Genomic DNA, 7661 nt, shown 5'->3' with positions numbered 1-7661 from the left:
TTTCTATATAACCAGCAGACTGAATGGCGCGTGCTTTTAGCGTTTACACGTACACACACGTATACACTCGTCCCCGCACGTCCTCTATATTCCTCTCCGTACTCCTCCACAAGTATCCCATACTGCTCTCCCAGGCAGCGGTCAGTCTTTCAGGTAAATCACAAACTTTACTCTTTTTTTTTTTAATGTGTGGATTTTTGCCTAAACTCTTTATCCCTGAAAACCTGCAGCTTTAGGGGGGTTTCATTCATACATGCATGCATTACTTCACCGAGCTCGTGCACCCTGGGATTATCGGTTTGCTCGGATTATTAAGAAGTAAAAAAAAAAAACACTTCCACAAAGGTAGCCCTTTTTTTTGGGACAATACTCATCCAACTGATGCACTAATGCATGCTTTCTCATTCATTTAGCATGCTTTTAATTTTGAAAACTTTGTAGCATGGGCAGGTTTTTACTTACACTTAACTTTTGTCCCCTTTAAAAAATTACATTTTAAATTTGTGCATCTAGACCTTGAACTGTTTGTAAATTCTTGGCAAAATGTACAAATTCCTGAAATGAAAAATAAAATAAAATGAGAAAACTAACTATTGTGTGAATTCCTTGGTTAGTTTGTTTATTTGTACTTGACTCTGGGGGAAGGGAGGGTCTCATATAGTGCCCAGTGTTCTGTTCTTGTGAATCTGCAGGCTATGTGTGTGTGTTTGTGGAACTACCTGCTTTATCTCAGCCCTTCAGGTACCAGCATTTCTATTTAAGTCACTTGTCCAAGAAAGTGAAGCCCATACACACCATTACATAAATGTAAACCCATCAAAAGCACATGTTCTCCAGGATATGAGTTGCTTCTGGGATCTGAGATTTTCACATTCATGCCTCCTACACAAAAATAAACCCCAATTCAGACTAATTAATTTCATGCTGTACAGTTTGTACATGCTGCAAATTGTACTTTTGCCCTTTAAAAGTCTTTTTGGTGGAAATGGTTTGAACAGGAGTGAGCGTTTCTCCTCATTTGCTTTTATATTGATTACATCGTGAATCTGCGACATCTGAACATCTCTCACGATATGCCTTGATTCTGTTTGTGGCATAATTTCAAAATGATTTAACAATCCAGAAACTGTACAACTTTCCACCTTTCCCTCCTTACCCACAATTCTTTGGATCTGAGAATAGCCCAAAACACCACTTATACAGCTGTGTGTGCAGCTGATTCATATTTTCCGAGGCTCTGGATGTTGTGAAAAAGTTGACTTTGGTGTTTCAGTGTGAAACACTTCAGTCTTTTTATGGCACCAAAGAGTCGTCTGTATGGTCAAGCTATATTGGTCTAAAGAGATTTCTCCTAGACCAGGGTGGCTTTAATCTGATTAATCTAATCTAATCAGACTTGCTTTGAATGTGTTTAACAAACTCGTTTGTTGAACTGTTAGCATTAGGGTGTAGATAAAGAGAGAGGTTGTGTATATTAGCATTTTAAAACCAAGTGATTGTCACCTTTTTACCATCTTTATCACCTTTTTGACTATTTGCATGGAGATCGATTGACACTGGCTGGAATTCTCACTTTTTTCCACACAGTGTTTGGGTTGAATCAGAATTCACAAAGATGTTATAATTGTCCTAAGTGGGTCAAGACGTGATTAATTTATATTTATATTAAAAATTTCATAACTCGACCCCACAAGAGCTTTTAAAGTGTTTCCCTATGGGAAATATTCATTCTCACAGACACACATGGCAGCCATGTTGAAGACTACATAGTTAATCAGAGTAAACCATGGCAACTTGCATGCCTCCGACACGTGAGGTGGTGTGGAAGGTGGGGGAGCGAAGGTGGTCCAAACTGGTAGAAGGGAGGTTCTTGTTGAGCAGCATATTCAGAAGAGAGGACAGGGGTGGGGTCGTCCACAGAATGATCACATTTAGGAAAATCCATCCTTGTTATATTTTGATGCAGGACTTCATGATCAGATGAGTAAGTTGGAAATGTCAGACAGAAAATACAGCTACGTTAAAAAAGTACACGCAATGGAACAAGCAGAGATTAGATTAACGAAGAGCCTGTATATCACATCAGGCGTTGGGGATGCAAAGATGTTTTGGAAACGAATGACTGGATGGTACTAATACTACTTATAGTTCCACAGATATCTGAAATGGGATTGTCTAGAAGGAGCACAGGCACATAGTCCAAAAGCGCTTCGATCTAGTGACTGCAATTGCGGTATATGTTGATATATGAACTTCAGTTATCTTTCCCATTGACATTAAACTCTTGTCACTACTACCAGCTTTTGGTTAATAGCTTTGACTCTTACAGTTGAATGCTTTTTTTTTTCAGTATTGTACTAAAAAGTGAGCAACATGACGGTGTTATATTTTATAATTGCGTGCTATGAAGTTCACACACAAGATTCCTATGTAACATCGTCAATCTAACTTGAAAATGAAATACATTGTTTGGTTGTGTAACAATCACATAATGGAGTGGAGAAGGTTATATAATAGTAAATCAGCTTAAAATGGTCATCTGGTTCGTCACTCTGGACGGTGTGCATGACTATACCAGGACACTATTTGCTAGCATTGGCTTAGCTGTAAGTTGTTCTGGAAAGACTGCTGCTTGAACCGGAAGACTTTGATAGTGTTTAATTATACAAGGTCCACGTGTCTTTCAACACTCAGATGTTTGTTTGTTGTCGAGAATACGAGCAAAACCGTGTGTGACAATGTACAGAGTGTTTCCTTTTCCTTGTGTAGCATTTTGGTGGCTGCCACAGAGAGCCTGATGCATTCTGACAGCTGGCAGTGTATTCAAGTGTGTGTGTGTGTGTGTGTGTGTCAGAGAAAAAGAGACAGCCCCATGTTCTGATTGGTTAAGATGATTTTTTTATAAAGGGGTTGGAGCTCGAGTGTTTTCCCAGTTTCTTGTGCTTCGAGTCGGTGTGTTACTACCCATTTTAACCACAAAGGTTTTATTGGTTTTTATTTACATTCGTTAGTGTTTTGGAAGGTTTTTTTTTAAGCCTGGAGGAACTTGTTTTTTGTTTTTTCCTCACGTATATCCGGTCATTTGGATCACTTTTACCTTCTGTTGTGGAAAGAGTGGCAAGAGTGAGAGTTGCAATCAGGTTGGTCAGGTCCGGGACATGTAGTTGTGTACCTTTCCCTACACCTCCTTTCCCTACACTTCCTATAATCCACATATCTTTTGAATTTCAATAAGATATTTGCAAGATTAAAGCAGCTCTTTTTCTCATTTCTTGTTTTCCCCATGTTGTCCATCAAGTTCCCAAAACCTTCAAACCTGCACACTTCCCTTTTGGTTTTCTTTCTTGTTGAATTTATGGAAGCTTCTAAAATTGTGCATGTAGTTAAAATCGCAGCCATGTATGTGTTTTGTTTTGCTGTGCTTCCATCGCTGCTCCGATCCTGCACAAATACGCTTAAGAAGCATTGCGCCCCTTATATTTAGTGTCGTAACCACAGGCCAATCAGTTCGAGCCCAAACCTAGACCACATGGCCGTCGGAGACATACAGGCACACAGATCTGCTCCTCAGAACGGGGCCGTGTTGAGGATCAAGTTGATTTTAGTCTGATTTGACACTTTCGCCCCAAGGCTAGTGACGCCCATTTTCTCAATCTGTGACTCGTATATAAAATGACCAGAGCAGAGAGTTGAAGAGCGCAGTTCTTTAGCGAGAGACTCTGTGTTTGGTAAAACACTGTTCTTGTTTGTTTCCATGTTTAAAATGATCTGCCTTACTTGGATATATGGACATCCTATTTTTTTGTTTATCATTTTTTTCTTTTCAGGACCAGACCAGCTTCGATTTGTGCAAAACCAACAGACATGATTATCAGACTGGGTCGCCTGACTCCTGGATACTTTCGACTCCTGCAGGTACGTGTCTTCATTTTAACTAATGCTGTCTTTCTATAGGTTTTTATTTCTAAAACAACCAGAATTAAATGACTTGCAACCCCTTTTCCTGTCAGAAAGTACAATTTTTCAACATTTTTGTCCTCCTAGTTGTCATGTTCAGTAACAGATTTTCAGACAACTGATTGCGATTCCATAACGAATCTATGCAGGGTTCCAGTTTGCTGTAAAAGGTGAAGGGTTAATCCTACACTGGCTTACTGCTGGGTTTAGGACAATAGTCCTGGTATGTCAAACAAGCATCGTGCTAACTTTGCAAACTGACCCATATCCTTTGGTATTCGTATGGTCTGGAACGTATAATGGCGCAAAACCCATAGAGCTTTATGCGAATTGTCTTGTATTTTAGTTAGGATTTACATTCATGTTATAGATTTCAGGTTGCCAAACATTAACAATAAATAAATCTCAATACAGTAGGATGTCTATAGTTAAGAAGGGTGTTAATTTAATGGTAATCATCTTAGTGGCTGCCCTTGTTTTGGTCCTGTCTTGATCTGTTTTCGAATCGTTTTGTCTCGTTATTGAAGCCACCTTGTTGTAATCCATTATAGTCTCTGTTTCTGATTAATTTGATGCTCTTGTACCTTTTGTGGAAGTGCATTTTAGTGGAACAGACTGTGCCTTTGTGATAGAGTTCAGGAAGTTACATTAGATTTTATCCATAATATTTGACAAATGCTGGATATAACCTTTCTCGGTAATCAGTTTGTAACCTGTATCGTACTTTTACCAAAATGCTCTTTCCATTGAAGTGGATGGCTTTATTTTTATATTTTATTAAATGACTCTCTTAGTTTAGTGATTTTGATTCCTTTGGGTACATATTTGATTAGCCTAAACCCTTTTTTGTCTTTTTAAATAGCAGTCCATGCCCTTGGATTATTCTAGCTCTGAAGCTTTTTTGTGCATCTAATTGCTTTATGAAATGGACTAAAACCAAAAATTCTTATTAGATACCTGTTTACAAACTTAACCAGCAAAGCCTGGTCTGAACTATTCTTACTAACTGTTTTCTTTCCCCCCCATGTGTGTTTATAGAGGCAGGTAGCCGGCGAAGTTCAGACCCCACCTCAGGATCGCTCTCTTAACCAGATCGCCATGATGTTGGCCATTATGGGTCTAAGCCTGTCTTACTACAGTGCCAAACAGATGACTGAGAAGGTGCAGCACAACCCGGTGCCCTGAACACAACTGTGACCTGTGATCCATTTGAATCCTGGAGGAAGCCAATTTAGAGATGGAGGGTTGGAGAAGACCTTATCCATCACTCTTTTATTCACTTCATCATGCTAAGCCTGTATATACCTGGTTCAGTTAGCATGTAATGAATTAAGGGGTTTTAGCTAGAGATATTTACACAAAATTCATTGTACATTCACCAAGCTCCCTTAAGGGTCCTGAGTCTAAGGCCAAAGCTTTTTTTGCTTATAATATTTTCATTGATTCCTGTTTAAAGAGAAGGAGATAGTCACTGATGCTTTGGCATAGAAAAATTCCTTCTAAAGGGAAAACCCTCTGCCTTATGTATTAAGCAACTGTTGAAAGCAAGCTGCTTAAACACTAGAGGTATTTTTAAGGCTGTTAATATAGAAACGAGTCAAAACAGGAATCCTGTAAACTCATTGGAAGAGCAGTAGCAGACTACAATGTGTGGTGTTAAACCTAGATATCTTTTACTGTATTGTTAAAAGTAGCCATGTTTGTTTTATGAGTAAAGACTTACTGTTTAAAGGAACATCAAGTACATGCGTGAAGATTTTTAAAGAATCCAATATGTGATTGTGACCTTTATATGAATGTATGTTTTGTTTATATTTAAAACCTGATTAAATAAAGCTGTGAAGTCATGGACGATGGCGTGCTGGCGGAAAAGTTTCGAACGGACACAAGGGATGAAATATCGCATGAGAAAGTCCATCTTCCCTACGGCAAGGGCTTTACTGTGTATTTGCCAAGCACATGATAGGACATTCCTGTGATATTTAATAAAAATGTGGAATTACTGTATTAAAACCCTCATTTGAAGAATCTCCACACAGGCTATTTTGGCAGGAAATGGATTCAAAGGCTTTGTGAATTTTTTTCGGGTCCGATTCGATCTATTTGATTACATTCACACAGTTTCTGTGCTTAGGCAAAAATGATTCAGCTGAATGTGTTTCACATGTGATCCGGCTCAGCAAATCAATTTCCTGTATCAACACACAAGCGTGACTTTTTTAAACAGGAAGTGGTCATGCTTGCAGACTGGCACTTCCTCTATATGCTGGCCCAGGGGTAATCTAGCACACATATGGTGCTATGTTAAATTTAATATATGGGTAATCAGTAGTTAAAAAATCTGAAGCTCCAGTTGGATTGGATATGGATTAAATCATATGATCGCACAGGAAAATGTTCTCACTACTGCTTATTGCCAAAATGCATATTCCAATTTTTTTTAAATAGGTCACATCTTTATATGCTTCTCTAATTTGCGTCTCTATTTTTAATGCAGCAGCCACAGTTGTCTGGCAACTGAGGGCCAGTCAGATTTGGAAGTCTTTGATTGGTCCAAATTTTGCATGGGTTTACACTGTAGATTTGCTGGGGTGTGGGCAGATTTTCATTCCAGTGAAGCATAAGCCACACCAGAGTCTGCTCAAAGCCAAGATCAACTAATTGAACAGGTTGTGTGGCTCCTGCTTGATTGGAATGAATTCCTGCACGTACACAGACCTTTTTGCATATAGAATTGGCCTGATTAATTTGCTTTCACTTCACTGCTGTGTGTTTCAATTTTATCCATTAGTGCCTGCACATTGTTTGAAATAAAAACATGCATTAGACTAGCTCTTTTTGCAAAAGCAGTGCTTTGTGTCAAGCACTTATAATAAGAACTGAGTGCTTCCTCTTTACTTCCAGGTGTGATCATGCAGTGACATTTCATCAGCAGTCTCATGGCCCCAGTATTGTTTGTATGGGAACAGATAAAAGTTTATTTGGAAAGCTGACATGATTTGATTGGTAGGTGATCTTTAGCTTGAAAGTTGCACGAGACTAAAGATCCTTGCACATCTGCTAGCCTAGAAATTATAAAACGAAACAACGTTCTGTTCGTGTTTGAGTGGTATCATGCACAAAAGCCCTTCTAATTTCCTCTCGGCCTGCAATGCCAGATCATACAAAAACATTTTGTTTAATTGTGCATGGTAAAAATGTCATGCACGATGCTTCCTTCCACACATGGCGGATGCCGTTGAGTATTTTTACCCCCTCCCAACACGTGCTGATTCATTTCTGAAAGATGTGATGCACCCTGACAGGGCTGAACATTTTCTGGGTAAACATGAACCTCTCCCACCAGTATGCATGACTGGCCAATTCGAAGAAAAAAAGCAGGCTGGAAAGGCAAGTATAGGTCACAAGAGCTGCTTTCTCATTGGCTGGTGTGATGAAGCGTCAGGAAGTCATCACAGTTTTAAGCCATACACACAAAACAAAGGGATCAAGCCAGATGTAAGAAAGGGATGGACAGTTTAACATGTCTGTTTTTAACAAAAAAAAAGGATGGAGGGATGAATAAGGATGTAGAATTACTATGTGCTCAGTTGTGTATCTTCTTAGCTTAGAAAACTGGAGCCGTAATGATAATGTCCCGGTCTTTCAGCCTTATGTTTCAAAGCCAAGTTTTGTTTAAAATAGTTGAATCTCATTTTTATTTT

General features: G+C 39.0%; 1 long non-coding RNA gene across 1 annotated transcript; it reads left to right on the top strand.

The window, feature by feature from the left end:
• LOC124403752 lies at positions 1 to 5808 on the top strand. The gene is made up of 3 exons (XR_006928937.1): positions 1 to 153; positions 3828 to 3915; positions 4996 to 5808. It is a non-coding gene; the product is annotated as an uncharacterized LOC124403752 (long non-coding RNA).
• Positions 5809 to 7661: the final 1853 nt, after the last annotated feature.

Source organism: Silurus meridionalis, chromosome 21 (assembly GCF_014805685.1).
Source record: "Silurus meridionalis isolate SWU-2019-XX chromosome 21, ASM1480568v1, whole genome shotgun sequence".
NCBI lineage: Eukaryota > Metazoa > Chordata > Actinopteri > Siluriformes > Siluridae > Silurus > Silurus meridionalis.
The sequence above is the reverse complement of the archived record's forward strand: the minus strand, read 5'-3'. Positions and strand labels throughout refer to the sequence as shown.